This window comes from Gossypium arboreum, chromosome 5 (assembly GCF_025698485.1).
Source record: "Gossypium arboreum isolate Shixiya-1 chromosome 5, ASM2569848v2, whole genome shotgun sequence".
NCBI lineage: Eukaryota > Viridiplantae > Streptophyta > Magnoliopsida > Malvales > Malvaceae > Gossypium > Gossypium arboreum.
This window is the reverse complement of record NC_069074.1, coordinates 34,514,459-34,539,033: the sequence shown is the minus strand read 5'-3', so window position 1 is coordinate 34,539,033 and position 24,575 is coordinate 34,514,459. Positions and strand designations below refer to the sequence as shown.

Sequence of the window (24,575 nt, the reverse complement as noted above, 5' to 3'; positions counted from 1 at the left end):
TATATACACTACAGGAAAATAAACGCCGCAAAAATTGTAAAACACAGAGCAATAGCGGCGTTTTACCAAAAACGCCGCTAAAAATTGAGCAATAGCGGCGTTTTTAGTAAAGCGCCGCTAAAAAATAGAGCATTAGAGGCGCTTTTGGTAAAACGCCGTTAAAAAACAGAGCTAAAAAAGAACATTAGCGGCGCTTTTGGTAAAACGCCACTAAAAGTCATATAACTCCTAAAATCTTAAACCCTCAAAAAAATCATAAATACTAATTTATAACCCCTAAAATAGTAAACCCTTAAACACTAAACTACAACCCTTAAAACCCTAAATTGATTTATGTTCATAATAAATTATAAAAGTAATACTTAATATTGATTAAATTTACTTTTGGGTTTAGGGTTTAAGGTTTAAGGTCTATAGTCTAGGGTTTTATGGTTTAAGGTTTAATGGCCATGGGTATATAGTATGTTAATCTCAACTGAATCATATTCAATAATTAAATCCTAAACCTTATAATTAATATACATTTAGGGGCATAAGTAGGGGGTTGAAAGGGTATCTGCTCCTCTAAAAAGGAAAAATTTTCCATTTTGGTTTTTTAAAATTTTTAAAAATTTTAAAGGTAAAATTGCACTTCATCCATTTGAATAGTGGAAAATTTTTTATTTAATCATTTCAAAATTATAAAAATATATGCTAAACTTTAATCGTTTAAAGTTTAGATGATAAGGGGGTAAGGGTTAGAGATTAAGGGGTAAAAGTTTAGGGTTTATGTTTTATGGCTTAAGGTTTACGGGTTAAGGGTTACGGGTTTATAGGTTAAAGGGTTTAGGAGTTAAGTGTTAGGGGTTTTAGGGTTAAGGGACATGGGTTAAGGGTTAGGGGTTAAGGATTTAGGGTAATTAGTGTGGAAAATATATGTTAAAAATTTAAAATACTATTATTTAAAATAATTTTAAAGTTTTAAAAATTTAAACAACTAATGTGGACCATACTTGAAAGAATAATGCTTGTATTGTTGAGTCATTTTGTATTTTTTAATTTTTCGATTTCATTTTATTTCTATTAAAGTTTCCTTTTATATTTTATATGATAATTTAAAATTATAAAAATCTTTAAAAAATTTAAAATTTAAAAATAAAAACTTAAAAATTTTAATATTTAATATTTTAGTCCATATTTTAGTTAAAAGTTCAATATTCAAAATTAAAAAAATTTAAAAATGATAATATCAGCAAAAAAATTGAAAGAAAAATAGAAAAAAAATGTTAAAAATGAAAAAAATTAAAATTAAACAATAGTGGTGTTTTTGGGAAAAACGGCATAAAAAATTAAGCTATAGGAACGCCGCGGTATACTGGCTTTTTTTTTGAAAACGTATTTTACCCAAAACCAAAAAATAACTTTTGCCGCTCGTTACTCCCTCTTTTTCTCATCTATGTCGCTTGCCCTAAATCCCCCAAATAAAATTTAGCTACTCTTCTTTTCTCAATCTGAAATAAAAGAAAAAAAGAAACTGAAAAAGGCACAAAGGGTTTTTGGAAGCAAAGCAGAGCGAAGAACTGTGTGAAGCCAGAGCTATCGAGCATGTTCGAGTCTTAGCACATGAAATCGATGGTCGTCAAGTGCGTCGGCTTATTTCTTTTAATTTTCTTTCCATCATGTCCTATACTCTTTTTCTTTTTTTTTTTTCCTTTCAATTTTACTGGATAGCTTTAAATCATTACTATTCTTATTGGTTTATTCTCACTGCTTAAATTGAAGGTAACCTCTGGGGTAGCTGAAATGGAAAAAAAAAATTCAAATTTATTGCTGTGGTAAAGTAGGACTTTATGTTAATGATTATGGGTTTTCGTTGTTCAATAGGAAGGGCGTCAGGGTTTGAGAGAAGCAGCAGAGTATATTAAGGCACAGTTGGAAAGGTTGAAGGAGAGAGCTGGGTAAAATTTCAGGATGATGCAATATGTGCCTTCCTATACGCTAATAAATTTTGAAACTAGGAAACGAACTGAAGCACCTTCCTACTGGTTTTCTTCGAATTCAAGGTTTCAGTCGCATTCACGTTTTCTTGTTAATAGGTTTTCTTTATTTTATTTTCTATGCCGTCGAATTTTTTCTTTCTTTCTTTGAGGTGCTCTTTAAAACCTGGCGCAATGTGTTGTTCCAGCCGTTTCTTGGGTTTCTCTATGGATTCAATTGAGATTATAGAATTATAGGATTTTTTTTTTTTGTGTTGGATTGCATATGGTAAAGAATCTAAAGTTTACTCTCCTTATGTTTGATGAATTGCCTATGAGAGAACTATTCATATCGGTATAGAAAAAGGGTACATTTGTTGTTAAGCTGTTGAAATTAGCTGCTTTCATTAGTTCATGGTTTGAAATTCTTTTCCTTCACAAACAGTAAGAACGGATGATATATTTATTTAGCTTTGACATTTTAGAGGTGATTGAATAGGTTCTTTGTAAGTTTCCAGTAGTAGAACTGAATATGGGATTTCAGCAGTTAACTAATATAAGTGTTTTCTCCATCATCAGGAAAAGGCTACTGAACAAGATGCTGTTGAAATCTTGGTTAAAATGATTACCTTCATTGTTTAACTATTGACTTCACCTCTATAATGACATGTGGTTTATGTATGAATTTTAGCTCAAATGAGAAGAGAATTATAAATTTGTGGATATCAATTTAGGTTTTGATAACTTCAATGAATTGGTTTGGTTAAGTTTCATTATATTCATTTAATTATAATTATAATTATTTGTAATTTTATCTTTTTATTAAATATTTTATAATAAAATCTTATATAACTTTTTTAAATTTTTAATAAACTACTTACTACCCTCAATTTCTAAAGTAAAATGTTTGAAGTATATTTTATAATTTTTAATAAAGCAATTTCAGGCTCTAATTAACCTGCTAGTGCATCACTAATGAAGTGTTTAGTTGCTGGAAATTGAGATGTTAATTGAGGTGTATAAATGTTGTTAATTGAGATGTTAATATGTGTGTGTGTGTGTGTGTGTCCCTTCTGTTAAATTCTTCGTTATGTATTTAGTAAAGTCAATTTTGTGTCTGGCTGCAGGCATTAGTGATAATAAGATATATCATTATCGCTTAAATATTGGAAGAAGTGTTTCTACCAGAAGGCTGACTAGGTTACCTTCAATTCCTAAGAATGATGCAAAGTTCAGGTATGCGCCATAAACATTTCTCTGATCTTAGGTTATACAAAACATTATGATCTTATTTATTTGTTTATTTATAAAAAAACTAATATTGCTATGCTACCATCAGTCCTCTAGTGGATACTAATAGTAATAAAAAAAGGGGGAAAAAGAACAAAGCTATTCCATATTCTACAGATGAATATGGTGTCACCCATGGATCTACAACATCTATTCTTAACTTTGTTTTTTAAATATATTGTTGTTTTTCTTTTTTGGTGTGTGTTGTCTGTGTGGCTGTAGGACAAATGGTAATCATAGTTCATAGATGACTTTGATCCAAGCAAGCATTGATAACTTCTACTTTTGTATTTAGATTGATAATTGAGTTTGCTCTTGTTTAAATTGTTTGTTCTCTTTATCTCTGACTGTCGTCTTGTTAATTTTGTTCCTTTTAAATAGATTTGACATTTTCCTTGTTATAAGAAAGAAAAAGAAATATGACCTTTTAATGGACATGTGCATGTTCTTGATGTGTTTGTTTGCAGGCTTACATGCATCTGTTTGCATGTTTATATTCATATCTCTGCTACTGTGTCATCATACTCATGTTTCAAATGGCATTTAGTCAACATAATCAATTACCAGTATCTTACTTGTCGTAAAATAATCAGTTTAATGTTGTCGTAAATTAAAAACAAAAACTATTTAGGTTTTAATAACTTCAATGAATCAATCTCTTGGTTTGGTTAAGTTTCATTATATTCATTTAATTATAATTATAATTATTTGTAATTTTACCTTTTTTATTAAATATTTTATAATAAAAATCTTATATAACTTTTTTTAAATTTTTTAATAAACTGCTTACTACCCTCAATTTCTAAAGTAAAATGTTTGAAGTATATTTTATAATTTTTTAATGAAGCAATTTCAGCTCTAATTAACCTGCTAGTGCATCACTAATGAAGTGTTTAGGCTGGAAATTGAGATGTTAATTGAGGTGTATAAATGTTGTTAATTGAGATGTTAAAGTGCAGCAAATTGAAGTGTTTAAATGCTGTAAATTGAAGTGTTAAAGTGCTGCAAATTGAAGTGTTAAATGCTATAAATTGAAGTGCTTAAATGTTGTAAATTGAAGTGTTTAAGTACTGCAAATTGAAGTGTTTAGTTGCTGGAAATTGAGATGTTTTATCGTTGTACTTAAGGTGTATAAATGTTGTTAATTGAGATGTTAAAGTGCTACAAATTGAAGTGTTTAAATGCTGTAAATTGAAGTGTTAAAGTGCTGCAAATTGAAGTGTTAAGAGTGGTGTAAATTGGAGTGTTTAAGTACTGCAAATTGAAGTGTTTAAGTACTGCAAATTGAAGTGTTTAGTTGCTGGAAATTGAGATGTTTTATCGCTGTAATTAAGGTGTATAAATGTTGTTAATTGAGATGTTAAAGTGCTGCAAATTGAAGTGTTTAAGTGCTGTAAATTGAAGTGTTAAAGTGCTGCAATTGAGCAAATTATGGCCTTTTGTTGCAGAGGTAAGATACTTGTTCTTATATATGTTTTTGCTATAAGATTCATAGTAGTTGCTGGTTATTTATTTCAAAAAGGCTGAGAGAGGCTTTTGTGTAACTGAGGTTTTCCACCTTAGCAGATGAAATTTAGGCAGGTTGTTCAACTCTTTTGGTGCTTTCTAAAGTGAAAATAATTGAAATTGTTCTCTATGTAACTTATAATTTAGTATTTTTTCGTAGTAGATAAACCAGTAGTAGATAATTGTACTTTGACATATGTGGCTTTGAGGATCGTATAAGTGATTTCTTTACTGGCCTGACTTTGGCTTACAGGTGCATACTTTGGCTTTGAAGGTCGTATAAGTGTTTAATAAGGAGAAAACCATTTTATGTGTTAAATGCTGAAAATTTAGGTGTTAAATGCTGCAATTTATGGTGTCTGAAAGTTGTGATTTATGATATTCGAATGATGTATTTTAAGTTGTTTGAATGTGTTAAAGAGTTGATTTAATATAATGCTTAATAGTTGTTTATTGTTGTTCAAAGCATGATGAAATAAACATGTTAGGCGTGGTTTAATACATGCCTTGTTGACCTCTAAGGTTGTCCAAAACAAGACAAAATTTAGTTGTCTTTAAGATGTTCGAATGTGGTTTTTCAAATGGTTCTTCAAATTTTCCAAATGTGTCTTTAAGGTGCTCGAAAATGTCATATTAATGTTGTCCATATATGATTTTGAATGCTGGAAATTTGCAGCATTTAATTTCCTGCTTGAAGTTGATTAAACCATGCTGTAAATGCAAACATTTATATGTTGTTCACATGCTAAATTAACCATTATTGAGCTTAAAATTGATCTATTCAAATGTGTTAAATTCATTGTTCAATGTGATGTTATTTATGCTAATGTATTGAGTATATTAAGTTGTGCAATTTGATGTTATATGTGGCCTTAATGTTGACTTGTTAATTGCATATTTTATTATTAATTTGATGTTATATGTGTCATTCATTAACTTTTGTTTCTTTTTTCTCAGGTTTTGAGTTTTTGTTGGGTGCATGGTCCAGGATTAGCTGAATTCATGCATAATGACGACTTGTTTAAGCTAACTGCTTATCTTAAAGTGTGCACTCTATCATTATTTTGTTCTATTTGTATTTTGTTAGATTTCTAGTGTAGTATGATAAGTGCGGTATTTTGTTTGATTGTTATTGATAAACTTTTGCCTAGTGGGATATATATTTATATCATAGATATTATTCTTCTTCTCAATATTTTGATAATGAATTTTATTTTTTTTATATTTTTCATGACTTTTATAATATTTTATAATTTTTTTTTAAATTTTATGACCTTTAGCGGCGTTTGTGGGGAAAGCGCCGCTAAAGGCCCTGATTTTTAGCGGCGTTTGTGGGGAAGCGCTGCTAAAGGCCCAGACCTTTAGCGGCATTTGTGGGACCTATAGCGGCGTTTTTTGCGGCGCTTGCAAAAACGCCGTTAAAAGTCAATTTTGCTGTAGTGATAACTTCTGTCACTTGTAAGCTCAAGTGGCTGAAGGCCTTGCTATTGAGCTTAGGTGTTCATTATCCTAAAGCTATTAATTTATTTTGTGATAGTCAATCTGTTTTGCATATTGAATAGAATCATGCCCTGTTCATCATACTAAAGTTATTCCTTTATTTTGTGATAGTCAATCTGCTTTGCATTTTGCATAGAATCTAGTATTTCATGAGCTTACTAAACATTGAAGTGGATTACCACTTGTTAAGGATGCAATCCAGGATGGGTTGATTACACCTTCTTATGTTTTGACCTCCATTCAGTTGGCTGATATTTTTACAAAGGCGCTTGGTAAACCGCAATTTGAACACTTTCTTAGCTAGTTGGGCATTTATGATCTACATCCTCCGACTTGAAGGGGGTGTTAGGATATTATTATGGGATATTATCTTTTAGTAATATATTGTATATTATTGTATATCTTTTAAGCATATATTAGGAATATATTAAATATCTTTTCTATTTTTACGTGCTTACTACTTAATAAATATTATATATACTCTTGAGATGTATTAATAAGATTGAAAGAGATTACTCTATTTTTGTCACTAGATTTACTAAGCATTTGATATGATTACCTGTCTGCTTGATTTTTTAGCATGTTTGAAACATGATTAAACGTGCCTTGATAAACAACTTGGTATACTTCATCGTTTATTGATAAACTAATTAGGTCAAGTTCCGGTCTACACCATGTCCGGTAAGCTTGCTTTTCGTTTTGTTTCCTTTTAGTGATATGAAATCTATGATTTTAATTTCTAGGTGAGCTCTGAATTTATATTTTCAATTTTTTTATTTTATCTTAATTCTTTTAATTGTCTCTAGAGCTAAAATGATTATTCAGTTTATTTTAGAGTTGATTATAATATCAACAACATATTTACACTGATTTTGGTTTAAACTAGTAATTTTAAGAATAGCAACATATCTTAGAATATATCTGCTACGATTCCAAGGCTTTCATATATTCATTTCTTTGCTAATTAGTATCCAGTTAATGTGAGCTAATAAATCGCTTCTTGCATATACTTTAATGGCATAAGTAGACAGTGTAAGCGTGAATCAAATTGCTGCTATATTTGGCTGGCCTAGGAATGAAAGAAAAACAATCACTAGTTATTGCAAGTGTGAATCGATAAGTGTCTTGAAATAGTACGATTAATAGTGGAAATGATAGAGGGACTTGAATGGTAATTGACTCATTTTCATTTAAACAAAGTAGAAGGATTTGAAGTGCAATTTTTAAGCTAGTGGACTAGATTTAATTAAGAAATAACAATTAAACCATCAAAGGTACAATGGAGTGAATTGGTGATGTTCTAGAATTAAATGATAATGATTTTGATTTAGTATAAAGCTTGTAAGACACTTAGCAAGTCTAGGTGTCAAAGCACGATAATAGGTGAAGATAAATTTGGCTAGGTGTCAAACTGATGAAAGGACGAGATTTTCACTAAGCATGAGCGTATACGGTGGAAAGAGTTACATTTGGATTTAACCATCGAATGGAATAAAGCTTATAAGTTATAATGGATGAAAAGTAACTATAAAAGCTTTATAAATTGCATGGTATCGAGACGTTTAAGTGGCATATTTTTAGACACATGCCAAATACCAAGGTACTTGAGTGGAAATTTAAGAATGTTGGCAAAATCAAATGTTGCCAAATACTCCATTATGTTTGAGGAGGAAATAAGACTCGTTTACAACACATTCATGAGAAAGAGAAGAACGGGATATTAGTAGTGCCAAGTACTTGATGCCAAAGGACCAAGTTTTAGTTTTCAGTTGCTTAATTCGGTTCCAAATAAGAGCGACTGATGCTGTTTATGGATCTGCCTTCTTGATATCGTTCTTTGCTGCTACATGTTCTTAGCCATTCCTTGCTTCAATGATTTTACAATTGCTTGAGGAGCTGCTATTATTACACCGACTATAGCAGCTGGTTGCTGCTGCCTGCACTGATTTTAGTAGCTTCTAGCTGCTCTGTTTTGTAGTTTACTGCCTTAAAAATTGCAGCTTCAATTTGGTGAATTAAGGTTGCCAAGTCAGTAAGGGAGAAGCAAGAAAGAGACTAAAAATGGTTGATGCCTTCATAGTTTGCCTCAAGCTGTCATAAGACTACTTGTTCCCCCCAGTTGTTGTTGCCACATGTTTGCAAAATTGCTCCAAAATGGGTTGCAAATTATTTAAATAATTGCACAGATTGTTTCAAATGTTACTTGTTATAAACAACATTTAGTCACTGCCATTTGAACTCACTGTATGATGCTTAAGTAGTTTGTGTCTTGTTTCAGATTGGTGCAAACACCTCGTACTTCCCTGCAAATCAAGCTAGGTAAAACTATAAAAAGGTTTTTTTGTCTTTTTATTTTCTAGGCCTTTTTTTTTCATTATTTATTGAGTTTAATTGCTTTATATCGTTAGCAGCAAAAAAGTTCATCTTTCTCGGTAACCAACACTGCCAAGGAAGCTCAGATTCACTGAGGAACCTGTAGCAGTAAGAATCTATCCACAAAAGATATACAATTTTTAATTGTTTTTGAAAACAGTTTAGGGGAGATGAAGTTCATCATTCAGTTACAAACACCAAGCAGAAGGAACATGTTTCAGGTAACATATCTAACAAGCATCCATCTATAAACATCCAAGGCTTTATTTAGTAGCATTTTCTAGTAAGAAAAAACTACTGAAAACATACCGTCGATGTAGAAATCCCTGTATCTGAGCAATGAAACAAATAAACATGGGAAATTTATTTTTATATATATGGTTGATAGTAAAACTATAACACAGAACTTAGTCCCCATTCAAACTCTTTGTACTTTTTCCCCTGCTAAACAAATGCTTTAGAAAATATACTACTTTGTCCTTCATGACATGATTGAATATTCCTCAATCAATGCTTTTTTTTTTTTAAAAAATAAGTTCTTGACTTGACTCAACTTGTTGGAGAATTAGATGTTTTATAATAATGATATGACCACAACTGCATGCTGATAATTTTGATCATTGACATTGTGGAAACCATTTTTTGAAAAAAAGGGGGAATCGACTTAGATTTTGAAAATGGAAACGAATAGTGGAGTCGCCACCAATCCTTTTTGATGAGGTGTGATTGGGTCACCTCGAATTACTTATTTTAATAAAAGTTAAGATTTATTAAAACGGTAATTTATTGTCTACGAAAATCAAAAAATGAGTTCGGGAGTCGGTTACGCACGAGGAAGGATTAGCACCCTCGATACGCCCAAAATTTGTACCTAGTTGATTAATTAGTGTCATAGTATTGAAGATTTGAAAACTTCAAAAAATTTAAAATACGATCCCTCTTTGAATTAATGCTAAAAAATGATTGAATAAATTAAAACGGATGTTAAGGACTCTCTAATCTCGAGGTAATAAAATATCATGCCCAGTAAGTTAGGACAGAACATCTCGAACTTTGAGACTGAGCTTGCTTTTTATTTAAAATTAATGTATTTTAATTTTTTTAAAAGGATATTCGGTTAGTTAGGGTGAACGAGGAAAATCGAAACTCAGTAAGTTAGGGCACGTTTCCTCGAATTTTCGAACACCGAATATTGACTTTATTTGCAGAAAGTCTTATTTCAAGGTAACAAAATGTCATACCCGGTAAGTTAGGGCACCACACCTCGTATCTTCGAAAATAAGCGTTTTTAAAATTCGTATTGTGATTTATAAGAATATTTCGTGATTTAGGTTAAATGAGAAAAATTGAAACCCAGTAAATTAGGGCACGGTTTTCTCGAAATTCTAAACACGGAGTATCATTTTTTTATGAAAAAAATTGTTTACTTCGGGGCAAGGGTAATATAACATAAGTTGCAATAAAATGAGATAATAAAGAATGCGTGAATAAATTTGAATTTCGATATTGATAGGCATAACAGAATAAATATAGAAGCAAATGTGAATGATAATAATAAGAGTGAAATAAAATAAATGAAGAAACGAATAATAATAATAAAAAACAGAAAAGGAAATAATAATTAAGCTAAAAATATTTGAAATTAAAAAGAACAAGTAATAAATAAACAATCTTATGTAAAGCTAGAAACGATAGTATAGCAATAATAGTATTAATAGTAATAATGCAAGTAATAAGTACTTTTAAAATTTAGAACGATATATGAAGATATATATATGTAAGTGTATCTATAAATAAATAATATATAATGTGAGTGAGAGAAAAAAAAGTATATTTAAAAAGTAAGAGGTAAAAATATAGTAATAATAATGATAATAATATTAAAACAAAATAATAAGCAGCAATAGTGAAAACAATAAGTATAATAATAATGATATATAAAAAAATAATATTATATATAAAAGTATATATATATACATGTATAATGAAGTATATGCAAATATTAATAATAAATATAATAGAGGTAAAAATATAATAATAACATGTGCATAATACGGTATTAAGAAATATAATATAGTGTTAAAGATATATACATAATAATAAAATATAATATTAAAAGATATATATACGTAATATATAAAAAATGTATACATGATATAATATTAAAACATTTACATAAGCGTATACGTGTTAGAAATAATAATAATGTTAAAAAAACAACTATTAATAATGTTACATAGATATATACATATATATTAAAAATGAATACATGATAATATGAAAAGTACGTACATAATATATATACATAATATATTAAAATATATACATAATATATAAATATATATATATATATATATAATATTTAAAAATATGTATAATATGATATTAATATATATATATATATATATATATATGTAATATGGACATAATACATATATATATTAAAAGAATACATAGGTGACATGCAAATACATTAATAAGAACAATAATACTAAAACTAATGATAATACTATATAACATATATATAAGTATCAATTAAAAACGATAATGATAGAATGCTAATAAATAAAAAATACAAACATAATAACAATAATAAAATATAATATTATGAATAATATTAAAATTAAAATAGAATAATAAGAAAAAAGTAAAAAAAAGGACGAAAATCAAAACAAGAACGAATTTTGGAGCGAATTTCAAAAGAAATAAAAAGAAAACGACCAAATTGCAACACGAGCACAACCTAGAAGTACTGAAAATGTAATATTCCCCCCGTCTTAAAACGTAGCACGTGGCCGTGGACCAAGTTGAAAAGCAGGACAAATTCCTGGGTAAGATTAAAATTAAAAAAAACTTAATCGTGAAGTCATGTGAAAGCGGAGGGGTTAAAAGCGCAAATAACCCCTCCGCTTCAAAAACACGCAGATCCCATGCCGAACGGGTCGGGTAGGCTCGCTCCACCCCAAAACGACGTCGTTTTACGCCTTTGGGGGGAGGGCCAAAATGCTGCCGTTTTGGTCAGCCTATAAAACCCAATTTTTTTTTTTTTTAAAATCATTCATTTCTTTGCTGTTTCAGAAAACAAGAGGGAGAGTTCTCCCTTTCTCTCTGGAAAAATCCCAGATCCCGGCCAGGAGGAGTTGCTGGACCACCGCAGGGTCACCGCTGGCCACCGCGCGGTGGCCGGAGTTTTGAAAGGTATTATTTTTTTATTTTTATTTTTTTATATTTTTTTGGTCTATAAATATGTACGTGTATGCTGTATTTTTTAAAATATAAAATAGAGAAAGATATGTATAAATAAGTCCGAAAAAAAGAAAAATAAGAAGAAGATGGATAAACCTTCGATTTGAAATCTTCGGACTCCCTTCTCTGTTTTTTTACTGCGATTTTATGCTTATATTTAAATTTGATTCTTGTTGATAAAAATCTGCTTAATATTTTGTATTAGCCAAAAAAAATTTTGCCGACCTTACAATATATTTTTGCTTCCCTTTTTATAACCATTTACATGATTTTTAATACTATTATCTGTCCCCTCTTCTTTTGATCTTTGCAGGCAAGTGGGCGGTGCTGACATGGGTGGTGAAGCAGGTGGAGCAGGTGACTGGCATGGGACGATGGGATGTTGGCGGCGCTAGGGGTTGATTAGGTGATTTAGGGTTTCAGATTTTAAAACCCTAAATTTGGGCTAGTTGGGTCAGCCTGAGGTTTGGGTCTGTTTTAGGTTGGGCTTTAGTTTTTTTTTATTTGTTTTAGGTATTGGGCTAGGGTTGTAATGGGTTTTGGGTAGGTATATTTGGTTTAATTTAGGCCCGTAAATTGGGCTTGTACAGACATCTGGGAATTCTGTAAAGTTGGGAGCTATTTTGGGTCTTAGATTATTGGGTATTTGTAGTAATAGAAGTGATACTTGAGAATACCTCTGTGTATATAGTTGAGGTAATGTCATCAATCTCTGAACTTTCTCTTGCTTTTCGATGTTAAGTTTAAAAGCCAACTTGCAAGTAGGGAACCTATAAAGAGCTCTGTCTCAAAAGATAGGGAGTTGTGTGTCATGTGTTGGATAGAAATTTTCTTTACATCCGACCTTGAAGTTTCGAATTCTATTATCTTATGATTCAAACTTTGTATTTTGGAAGAATCTTTATGTTGTTGTAATCTTAGTTCTGACATTTCTAGTTCTATTGTTTCTTCTTATTCTATTTATTGCTAAAACAATCAACAATGGTTACAATTCTAGCTCTTCGAATCTAATGTGACAAAAAATTCCTCAAAAAGTTTCTATAAATATGTATATTATAATTTTAATTTAAATGTAAATATGGCGTTTAAGTATATTACTTGTCGAAACCATTCTTTTAAAAAACGGGAATTGACTTTTTAAAACAAAAATTTGGAGTCGTCACTAATCTTTTGTTTAGGTGTGATCGGATCACCTAATAAAATATTTTATTTTATTAAAATATCAATTATGGTCTACGAAATTTGAGAAAACGGGTTCAGGAATCGGTTATATACGAGGAAGGGTTAGCACCCTCGTTACGCCCAAAATTGGTACTAAATTGATTAAACAATGTCCTTATGTCTAAAATTTAAACGATATTTTGAAATACGATTTCTTTTAAGACATTTGAATACCTCGAATTGAACATTAGGATTCCTTTGTTCAGAAGGAATAAAATATCACATCCAGCACGTTAGGATACGACAACTTAAACTCTCAAAATCAAAATCACCACATGATTTTCAAAACTTATGTATCGAAATTTTAAAAGGGTATTCGATTATTTTGTCAAACGGTAAATCGAAACCCAACACGTTAGGGCACGATTTCTTGAATTTCTAAGCACAAAACATTGCCTTGTTTTGAGGAGTTTCCAAATAAGCAATTATAAAACCGGCTCCCAATATATTCGTTTGGTTTACTTAAGGGTAAAAAGCAATCGATATTGGGCGAAAATTTGAAATTTAAAATTATAATCATACAAGCATAGTATGAAGCATGGAATAAAACACATGGGAATATAATTTCATGAATAATCTAAAATAATAAGGAAATACAAAGGAACAAATTAAAGTTCATGCAATGGTAACTATGTAAATACCAACATTAATAACCAAAGGCCAATGAATTGGAAGCCAATTTTAAAAGAAATTCTGAGCAAATTGCACAAATATAATATAACAAGTTTTAAAATAAAATAAAATGAATAATAGGAGAGAAAGAAAATTTGGAAAGATTACTATATAAACTATACAAAAAAAATTAAAACAAGTAATAGATATAAGAATCTAAAAATAAGTAGAAAAATAAAATATATTAAATAGTAATATACAAAAGTTTGAAATGTATAAAACAAATATAGATAATATGTGTAATAATAATGCATCAATGAATTTTCAAAATAAATAATATTTATAAAAGGTTAAAGTAAGTGATATATAAAGTAATATATATATATATATATGTCAATCTAAATAAATAATATATGAAATGAAAAACTTAATATAAATAATATTTATATAGAAGTAATTATAATATATGAAAGTATTTGAAATAAACACATATGCACATGAAAATAAAATAGAAAAACAGTGTGAAATTAACAAAATAATTCAAAATAATGTGTTAAAATAAATTTTTTTTTTTTACAAATGAATAACTAAAACTTAATTGAAAGAAAAACAAAATTAAAGGGATAATTTATAAACAAAACAAATCATTAAAATAGAATTATGGGCCAAAATAAAACGCGTACAAATGTTTGGGGACTAAAACTGCAAATAAACCAAACCCCAAAACGAATCATTTCAACGCTAACTGAAATGAACATACGCGCAAATTCCAAAGATAATTTAAAAGAATCAAAGAAAACATAAATAAGGCTCGATTGAATGTTAGCGCGAAAGAGGGGGACTAATTGCGCAAATCCTCCATTCAGAACCAAAACGCGAGGACCCTCCCCGCGGGTCGGGTCAATGCGCAGGTCCTGCTCCCTTCAAACGGTGTCGTTTTTGCTTTGTTATTTGATAAACCATAATTTATACATATTTTTATCCCATACTTAGCGCATTTATGGATAGTTTCTCCTTAGAATTGGTGAATTCGATGCTCCTAATCCTTTAATTTCATGTTTTATACTTAGGTGAGCATAGGAGAGTAAAAAAAGCAAGAAAAGGGCCAAAAATGGAGAAAATGGACCCACGTGGGAAATCAACACGGCTTGGACTTCCTCACACGAGCGTGTCACATGGTCATGTCCATCTGGCAGGATCGAAGCACGACTTACACGGGTAGACTACACGCCCGTGCCCATTTAACAGCCTTGACCACGGTCTTAAGTAATCGCACACGGGCGTGTCCCTGCCGAGCCCAAGTTTAGTCCAATTCGGAAAAGGCCAATTTTGAGGGTTCTTAAGCATTCTAAAGCCTATTTAAACACCTGAGGAGGCACTTAGAAGGGGGACGTAGAGTAGAAAGCAAGTAATTACTCAAGGAAAGCCGATTGATCCATCTCAAAAGCCGGATTCATTGTCAAGACTGAAGATCTCCCTTCAATTTCCTTCAGGAGTTTTGGGTTTTCTTTATGTTTTGTTATCTTTCTTCTTTTGAGATGTTTTCTTTCATAATTATGAACTAAACCCCCTAAATATCTAAGGGGAGTGAAACCTAAGACAGATCTTGTTATTATTATCTAAATTGTATGATAAATATTTGACTTGTTCTTAATTATGTGTTCTTAATTCTTGTTTTAATATTCCAGGATATTGATTCAAGCTAATGCTCTTATTCAGAGGAGGAATAGACCCTGTCTAAGAGTAAAATTGTCATAATTAAGCGGAGTTGATTGCGCGCCTAGAGATAGGGTGACAAGATTTTGTCGGATTAGGGTGAAACCTAATAAAGGAATCCATAGATCGAGTTAATGCAATTCTAGGGTGTTAATTAGAAAGAGATTTCAATTATTCAACCTAGGGTTAGACATTATTAGTCTCGAGAGAGACAATAATATAACTTAGGGATTTCTACGGATCAAGTCAAATAAATAAATCGTCTAATTCAGAGTCAAATAACAAGTGAAATCTAGGTGGATTTTTCCTTAGGTATTGTCTCAATAATCGAATTTTCCGAAAAGTATTTTCCCAAGTTTTCTTTCTGTGCATTCTTAGTTAATAATTAGTTTAGATAACCAAACCTCTTAATTTTTAGGCTAGATAATAAAAAGGAAGTAAATACTAGTACTCGTAGTTCCTTTGGGTTCGACAATCCAGTCTTACTAAACTATACTACTATTCGATAGGTACACTTGCCTTAATCGTGATAATAAGTTAGTCTCAAGAACGATTCATTTATAAATCTTTAAAAGCTGTTACGAATATCACGCATCACTATTTAAACCATTTTTTTGTTTTAAAAACATTTTCAGCTTTGTTTTTAGAAAAGAAACCCCAAAAGCCCTATAATATTCTCTGCTCCCTCACTTTCTCCTTATTCTCCAGCCGAAGGGCTAAGCCTCAAAAGCTGTCGAAATCCAACTGCGATGAACGGAGTTAAGCCCTCCAACGGCGTGAGCGCGATGCGACTTCGGTGAGTCTCCCTCTCTCTTTTATATATTTTAGTATATGTATCGTGGAATTGGATGAAAATGGAAAAAAAAAGAATAAAATAGAATAAAATAGCGATAAATAACCACCTTTAAAGTATTCTTTTGGCTGCTCTTTACTGATTTTTTTTTTTTGTATTTTGTATTCAATCCCGTCACCAAAAAAACAATGAATATTCGTGGCTTTTTATAGCCCAAAGATACAACGGTTTCTTGCTATTCCCTTGCTCACGTCGCAAGTTGCGAAGATGTGGAGGAGAAATGGGCGTGGGATGTGCTACGTGCGTGGGAGCTGCAGTGTAGGTTGCGGTGTGGGTGACCTAGGGTTTCCTAGGTTGGCTGATCGTTTAGGTTTTGAACCATGGGTATTGGGCTTAACAATCAGGCTTAGAATTTGGATCAAAGTTATTTGGGTTATTTTATGTAATTGGGTTGATTTTATTCTTATCTTTGGGCCTGGTGTAACTAGACTTGGACTGTTTTAATTTACATTTTTTGTTTTATTCTTGATTTTGGTTTCCATATGGCCTGGGCAAAATGCGGGTCTTACATTATTTATAATGGAATTAAAAGTGTCTGAAAAGTTTATGCCAGTAAAAGTTTTCATTTTGTCGACATTGTGGTCAGTCCGTTGGAATTGTTTTATTGGCACCTACCTAGCCGGCAAAGTTAATATCGGCAGTTTTTATGTTTTTTACCGGCGCTTATAGATGTTGGTAAAAGTGATTCCTAATTTTGTAGTGACTAGTGAAGGACTCTTAGTTTGGATCGAAACAATACCTCGCCCACTGTCAAAATTTTCTTATCAAACAAACACCCTTTCACTCCCTGCCATAACACACCAATTCCAAAACAAGAAACATGAGAATTACCACCATATATCCCATGGAAGTAAACCACCGTACTTTCCAATTCCAAGGTTCTTACAGATTTCCTGATAGATAAATACCCATATTTTCTTATCAAGCTTCTAAATAAGCTGCTAATCCTGCTTTAAGCGTTGACCATAACCCCATTCAACTGTCATTTATTCCCGTCTAGCCTAATTACTTCTCACTCCAAGAGGTTAGGCCTAAATTTTAAACATCATGCTCCATTCTCTCCTAACATCTCTGCCACCTTATAGTCTTTGCTTTCTCTTTTTCCACCACTGTTTGTTTTTTGCTAATCTAGTTACTATAATATTTACCAAGAGCTGAAAGTAACAGAAAAAGACTAATCAAGAGCTAGCATTTTTGAACTGCAAGACTCAATTGGAAACCCCCACTCAACATCGTCTAACAAACATGATATTTTCTAACCAAATCAACAAAAACAGAAAACCAGTTGATGATGGTATCCTGGTGATCAATAGAGCAATGTGTCACACTTTTCATTTGTTTCTCCGAATCTGCAATTTAATTTAGACAAATCATTATATTACCTCCATTTTAGATGTCTTAATTTTGTAATCGGTTGTCACCTCAAATCAAGTAAATGATTGCATATGTGAGATTTCGGAATTGCTAAACTATCTGTTGAACTTTGGCCTGCAATGCAACCGCACAGAAGCATTGAACTCAACCAGTACAGCAGCAACTTTTTGCTGTTTATATGTAACTAGCTTTAGTTCTTTTGTATTTTGTCTTTAAAGTTAGTAAGATTAGTTGCTGATTTGAATGATGTTCAAATGATGTAATAGTTGATAAGTCAGCTTTATTTTGTGTGTAATTTAAGCTATGTTTTAGTCAAATAATTAGTGGGAGCAGTTACCTTGTAACTTATATGTTTTTTTTACTTAATAAAATTTGATATTTTTCAGTCATTTTGTTCAAATCTTTTGCATCCGTTTCTTTGCTTCAATTCTCCTTAGTTTTCTGTCAAAACACCAACACTATCACTGGGAGGAGATTCCATCAAACAAACCATAGCAGTTGCCACTATTGGCTATATGACACCAAGTGCTGCTTTCGATTTTTTTTCTTTTTATTACAACTTGTAGATAAAATTGTAAGTATATATCTGTGTTATTTTTCTCTTTGTGTACCATTGGGTAGCGAAGTAGTTGTGGGGCTTTGGGTTGTACATGCACAAATGATCAGATCAAGTCATTTTTTTCTTTTATTTTTTTCTAACATGGACTCCTATGCCTTCCCTGTGTAGGGACTAGCAAATTAAAGATCCTTTGTAGGGCTAGCAGTTTGCTTTCTCGATAGTAATGTGAAATTTTTTGATCCATGGCTTCTTACCTTATTTTAGGTCAAAAATTTTTTAGCCAGGGCTTTTGAGATATAACTCAGTTTTATGTAGTTTTATAAAATTGTAGATTTTTCTATAGAAAAGGAAATTCTATAAAAAAATGAATTCTTAAGTTTTAAATTTTTATAATTAAATGATAAAGATAAAATAGGACAATTGAGGTGCAGTAAAAACATAATATTATGAGTAAATTACATTTGAAGTCATTAGGGTTTACATTTTAGTTACTTAACATTAAAAAGTTACAAAATGATCATTAAACTATTCGACAGTTTTTATTAAGTCATTGAATTATTCAAAATTTTTTTTTAAGTCATTGAGCCGTTAAGTTTTTTTTTTTTTATATATATAAAAAAACCAGCTAGCGAGTGCCAAGCAAAAATTCAACGGTCGATAAAGTAGATCGATACTTATTGATAAGTAAAAGAACATATATTAAATTCAAGTAAATCGTATCGTCAATGTCAAAAATTCAAAAAAAAAATTCTTAATTCACAAATTTATAATATCTAAAATCGTTTTCAAAAATTGAATTATAAAAAATTCAATTAATCTAAACTGTATAAACAAAAAGTGATATAACAATAATTTAAATAAAAATATTCAAATGATTGAGTGTTGATTTTTACCTTGGGATAATCAAAACATAAGATTTACGTAATATTGCAGAAGAAACATTAGTCGTTAATATCGACGTGATTGCTTCAAATTGATTTGACGCAAAAGAAAATCAATACGGTTAGACAAGGTACAGTATTATACGATAATCATCACGTGGTTGCTTCCGTTTCATTTGATGGGTGCGGATTGATTCTTCTCTTTGTGTATTTAGGGATATTTTACTAATCTAATTCAAAAAATATTTGATATTTATAAAAATAATTTAAATTTAAAAATAATTATTAAAATGACTGAAATAAATAGTAGAGGAAGTTTTGGAAATTCAATGGCTTACGCTACCTAGTGTTTTGGCCTCATGATTACCTGATGATTGTGTCAGACTTTAAAATTTTAATTTTTTTAACTTTGGGAACCCAATGGCCGGCATCAGAGTATTTTTTTTAAAATCGTATTATATTGGTATACAAAAATCCAATATTTAAATTTTTTTTTTGATTCTAGCCATAAAATGGCCGGCACTAGAGAAATTAAAAAAAATGGTGCTGGCCAGTAGATTGCAGACACCAGGTATCTTTTTCGTGTCCCAATGTAATTTTTTTTACTTTGGTACATTGATGGCCGACACTAGTTAAATCTAAAAAAAATTTTGGCACCGGCTAGATATGTAAAATTTTTTTTTTTGGTTCTGGCCATGTAATGGTCGGCACCAAAGATGTAAAAAAAAATTAGATAAAAAAAAATGGTGATGGCTAGTAGATGACCGGCACTAGGTACTTTTTTCGTGTCCCAATGCAAATTTTTTTTTTATTTTGGTACATTGATGGTCGGCACCAAAGATGTTAAAAATTATATTTTTTTTGGTGCTGGTCATGTGATGGCCGGCACCAGAGATATAAAAAAAAATCGTTGCTGGCCAATAGATGGTCGGCACCAGGTACTTTTTTTGGTTCCCAATGCAAGTTTTTTTAACTTTGGGACACTGATGGCTAGCACTAGTGACATTTAAAAAAAATTGGGTGCTGGCCACTAGATGGCCGGCACAAAATTTATCAGATATATATAGGTGTTTTATCTTCCATTTGAGTTTTTGTTTGCTTTATTAGTTGAAAATCTAGATTAAAAATATTGATTTTTTCTTGGTTGAGAAGGAAGCAAATTTTTTTTTAAGATTAGTTCTCAAATTTTGTTTGTTTATGATCATTTCGATGGAGAAATGATAAATACAACTAAAGAAGGCTGTGTATTTTAAAGTCAGAGAAAAATAGGAATGATATTCAACAAGCTTGTTTCGTTGGCGGATTTAAAACAAAAAATCAGTACAAATATAGCAACCCATTGCGGAAGCAAATGTTGAGACTGTTTTACAAATTTCCTATTTCAACTGATCCGCTCAAGTTCTCAGAAATAGAGTTTGAAGATGATGATGATCTAGTGACAATGATAGCACTTTATTACCCTCTAAAATAGAAAATCCCAGCTCGATTGAGTTGTTCGTGGAGATAGCTGAATCGGATCTCATTGAAGTTGTAATTTCAGCAAGTCAGCGCCCTGGAATTGATTTTGATCTTAACGTCTCCTGGGAAGATCAGTCGGGTTTTGAACGGTCAATGGCAACTCTCGAAAATCCAAACACCGGTAGATGTTCGTATAACATCTCAAACTCGTGTACTTTTCTAGAGATCCATCCAAAGGTGTTGGCCACCATAGAAGATGATGATGAATGGTCCGATAATGATAATCAGTCTCACAGTGATCCCAACGATGATTTCAGTGACCCCGATTTAGATGACATCCTTAAAAACATCGACGAGGAAGGGCCGGTGGAGGGTGAAAATGCAAGCCCACATTCGGCTGAGAACAGGAGCCCTGGTATAGTTATAAGAAATAATTTAGGGTCCTTCATGACCAACGTGGATCCTGATACGACTCTTGCATGCAAGTTCTCGAAATATACAAACATTGTGTCGGGTCACCTACTTGGTGGTGAATTCGGCGATGAAGGGTTGTTTGTAGGACAACAATTCGATAACAAAAAAGATTGTTTACATGTTATAAAATAACTTAGCTTGAAGTTTGGTGTGGATTATAAAGTAATGAAGTCTTTGTACGTTGGAGAATGTTGGACAGCGTCAAGTGGTTGTAACTAGCATGTTCGAGCCGCGTTAATGCAACAGACACAGATGTGGATGATAAGGAAGCTAGAAGGTCCACACACATGCACATCTACTCGTATGTTGTAAGACCAGAGAAAGTTAGATGTAAAAACTATATGCAACTGCATCATCCCTTTGGTGAAAGAGTCATCCACCATTCAAGTGTAGGTCCTTACTGCGGACATGCAAGCTATATTTATGTATAAAGTGTCGTACCGAAAGGCATGGTGGGCAAAGCAAATGGTGATGCGAGAGCTGTATGGTGACTAGGATGTGTCATACAACAACCTTCAATGATGGATAGCTGGGATGCAGGAGTATGTATCCGAGACAGTGACTAATTTGCAAACATTGCCGTATAAAAGCATAGATGGGGAGATACAATCGGGTTTTAGGGTTTAAGATTTACAGCACGTTTGGTTGGAGGGAGTGGAATAGCCATTCCCTCCTTATTCTTGGATGAACAGCTATGGCATAGTTTGGTTCACCGTTTTCTTCATTCGGCGAATGGCTATTCCTTTATTATTCGTCTAATTTACCGAATCATCATTCGGCGAAGGGAGTTAAGAATAGCCCATTCAACGACGGATGTAATAGCAAAAATTTTCCCTCAGACAATTTTACCCTGTGTTTCTTCACCCCTCGACCATCAATTCGGTCGTTGTTGTAAAAGTGCTGCTCCCTCGATTCGGTCACTGCGAACCGTAGATTTATCTCCGACTCGTTCTCCACCTCTGCAGCCTCCTTTCCTTTGTGAGAACTCTGTAAGTTCAACTTCTTCCCTTTCTTGTTTTATAATTTCAATTATGTTTGTATTATTGGTTCCGTTTTTCCTCTTTCCTTTCGATTTTTTTCAATTATTATTGAGAAATCTAGTTCAGTAATTATTTTTCCATAATTTTCTTGAATTTTGAAGAAAAATAGAATTTTTTAGTTCTTGATCTTGAATTTTTTTCAACTATCACTATCGCGTCTTATCTTGTTCATTGTTGTCATGCTCACAAGGGTCTTATGGTCGTGTTTTCTTCTTTTCTTCTGAGCTATTATTATAGGTCTCTTGAAGTTCTTCTTGGGTATCGGTATCCTTTTGACATGGATTTATAGCATTAATTCATTTCTATCACTTGATCTTGCTTACCGCTTTTGTCTTTTGGTGGATCATGGTGTTGTTTCTTTCCTTGTAGTATCTCTTCTCATCTTCAATGACTTGTGAATCTGTAACTTTGGTGGAATGAACATCAATGAACTTATTTGACATAACCAATCCTCGTGTTTTAAATGAACCTTTGGAGTTCGAGTTATTTATCATATGAATCATCGGGGCTTATGTTCATTATGGGTGCGAAAATTTATCGACCTTTTATATAGTTCGAATTTGTTAAAGGTGTTCTCTGTTGATATAACAACTTACTACGCAATTTTGTTTCCTTAATGAGATCTTTTTTCTTTCATCTCAACTTTGTTTGTGGTTTGTATCATTGTTTGATCTATTATAAGTATAACATAAGGTAGGAAGGGCATAAAATACCAAACATTAAACCTCAAGTAGATTGTTGAAAATGTTGGTTTAGGCTTGTCCGCCTTTGTCATTGTTTTACCGTTGATGGACTGGAAAGAAACGAGATAAAAGTAGGTTTGCACTCATTGTAATATCTCAGATTATCTTTAAGGTATTTAACTCTTTTTTCCTGGATGATATGGAACTCTATCTAAATTGGCCAAATAACTTATTTGCTTGAGTATCTGCATCTAAATTGGCAAAATAACTTTTTTGCTTGAGTATCTGCAGTATAACTAAGATCTTTCTATTTCTATGTGAAGTTGATATCTTTCAAATAATGATATAGAATATTTGGTCTTATTTTCTATCGCTGTTTTTTTTAACAAGTTGCAACCTATATAACTTTTTATTTATCACATCTTTTAGTCTTTGGAAGTAATATTAGAAAACACTCACTCTAAAAGGTGTTCTGTGGTTGCGATTTGTTATTATCTTTGATGATTCAGTACATTGATTTTGATTTCAATGTCTTCGTTATGATTGTTTTAGTTTGAACCTTGATCCTTGTTCGGATATACAACAGATATTGACATGTGGTCCTTTGGTGCATAGTTGCGAACTCTTTTTAGGTCGCCGTTATTCCTGTGTGCTTGAATTTGATCTTCTAAGGCGAATGATTGAAATACTTGGGTATGCCTCTTCTTTGGTGGATGCATTTTGGCTAATAATTTCACGCTATTCTAGGCATCGGTTTTTTAATTGATTTAGGAATAGATATTTCTTTGGTAGGTTTGATAGGAGGATAATCAAGTCTCTCTCTCTCTCTCTCTGTGAGTCCCCCTTGGGGGTTCTAAGATTGACCACTCGTGATCACATTAAACAATTTGGTTCAGCAATTATCTTTCCATAATTTTCTTGAATTTTGAAGAAAAATGGAATTTTTTTAGTTGCAAAGACTGCAATCTGTGGATAGGGTTAGAAATTGTAGATTTTGGTATTGGGACCTTTTTCATTAACCAACTGGTTAAATCCAGATGATAGAACTGGTATGTTTGTATTATTGGTGTTTGCTGCCATGGATACAATCTTGGTTTTTGTCTTGTGACATCTTTGTTTTCCTTATACAGGGTAAAGACTACAGGTCTCAGTTTCAAATGGGAAATGGTGCTTTTTTTGGAGCTAGTTATATCCAGGTAAATTGTATGAAGCCATATTATATTTGTTGAATTGAGCAGAGATGAAGAACTTAGCGAATAGACAAGTTATTGGATTTTTAGTACCTAGAAAATTGACTTTTATGCTTAGATCCAGTATAACATGGATCTATGCACTGCTATGGTTTGTCTTCCTTGTCATTGTTTCTGTTAAAATATGCACTGGTAAATTTGTTCCTAAATATGCCATTAAGGTCTATTTGGTATGAACAAAAGAGTGGAAGTAGCTTTAAAAAGAAAGAAAGGTCTCTTGATTCTCTCAAGCATTTTAATAAACTCATGCTTGGATTAAATACGTGATTATTGATATTCTGTGTGACATCCATCCATGTCCTCCAAAGAATTAACCACATTCTTTATGCATATCTACGAGCACAATGAAACAAAGAACAATAATTGGTCAATATTATCCTTCTCTAAGCTTTTTAATGCCTTGTCTCCAACTTTGTTTTTGTTAGCTTTGTTTAATGTCTATTTTCCATAGAGAAGAAATTAGATTCTCTTTTCTTGCATCATCTGACACTGCTTTATTTGGTTGGTGATTTGAACAATTTGGCATGGATTTGAAGTTAGAGCAGTTCATTAGATAGTGTGAAATAGAAGCACATTGATCATAA

General features: G+C 31.7%; 2 long non-coding RNA genes across 2 annotated transcripts; both read left to right on the top strand.

Moving 5' to 3' along the window:
- Positions 1-1,349: 1,349 nt before the first annotated feature.
- Positions 1,350-5,973, top strand: LOC108450618 (uncharacterized). Its single transcript, XR_001866256.2, has 4 exons — positions 1,350-1,622; positions 1,864-2,042; positions 3,083-3,191; positions 5,709-5,973. It is a non-coding gene; the product is annotated as an uncharacterized LOC108450618 (long non-coding RNA).
- A 5,793-nt stretch (positions 5,974-11,766) lies between these two features.
- LOC128292968 (uncharacterized) lies at positions 11,767-12,768 on the top strand. Its single transcript, XR_008282970.1, has 2 exons — positions 11,767-11,822; positions 12,184-12,768. It is a non-coding gene; the product is annotated as an uncharacterized LOC128292968 (long non-coding RNA).
- Positions 12,769-24,575: the final 11,807 nt, after the last annotated feature.